Below are 922 nucleotides of genomic sequence, written 5' to 3' on the forward strand. Positions count from 1 at the left end.
TTCTTCTCTTACTCTTGTTTTTTGCAAACAACTTCAAAATGACTTTCTAAAATGAAATTCCTTTATGCAGCTGAGGAGTACATTTTCATTGTATTTTCTGTGGTGTTCTCACTACATGAATAAATGGAGCTTGTACGAAACGTACGTACTGCTATAACCTATTGAATTTTTGTTGCTTAACTTCAAATTTTATTCACCAAATCTCTTGATTTTGTTTTTGGTTTTTATCCTACCAAATTCTGGTGCCTCAAGCATTTTAAGTACCACATTTAATCTTTTGATTAAATCTATATTATTATTATTATTATTATTATTATTATTATTATATATATATATATGTGGATGTATATTTATCGACATACTTATGCATGCATAGAAGTATGTGTGTGTGTGTGTGTGGTGTGTGTGTATGTTCTTTTGTATATTGTGTTTCAGCCATGCTGGAGCACTGCCTTAAAGGGCTTTTAGTCAACGAAATCAACCCCAGGACTTATTCTTTGTAAGCCTAGTACTTGTTCTATCAGTCTCTTTTGCCAAACTGCTAAGTTAACGGCACATAAACCCACCAACATTGGTTGTTGAGCGATGGTAGGGGGAGGGGGTAAACACAGACACAAAGATACACATGCATAAATAAATATACATGCATACACACACACACACACACACACACACACACACACACACACACACACACATATAGAGGAATTCAAGACAGGTTGCCCCTGGGAGCTCCTCTATGCTGATGACCTTGCACTAATTGCGCAGTCACTATCAGAACTAGAGGAGAAGTTTAAGGTGTGGAAGCAAGGACTAGAATCGAAGGGCCTTAGAGTCAACCTAGCTAAAACCAAAATCCTAATAAGTAGGAAGGTAGATAAAACACAAACCCCTTCAGGTAGATGGCCCTGCTCAGTATGCA

The 922-nt window shown here is 36.9% G+C and overlaps 1 protein-coding gene across 1 annotated transcript in view; it reads left to right on the top strand.

The window, feature by feature from the left end:
* The window catches only part of LOC106874911 (leishmanolysin-like peptidase), a 98,060-nt gene that overhangs the window by 66,433 nt on the left and 30,705 nt on the right, over positions 1-922 (top strand). The gene's annotated exons all lie outside the window — the stretch shown is intronic.

Source organism: Octopus bimaculoides, chromosome 17, assembly GCF_001194135.2.
Source record: "Octopus bimaculoides isolate UCB-OBI-ISO-001 chromosome 17, ASM119413v2, whole genome shotgun sequence".
Taxonomy (NCBI): Eukaryota; Metazoa; Mollusca; class Cephalopoda; order Octopoda; family Octopodidae; genus Octopus; species Octopus bimaculoides.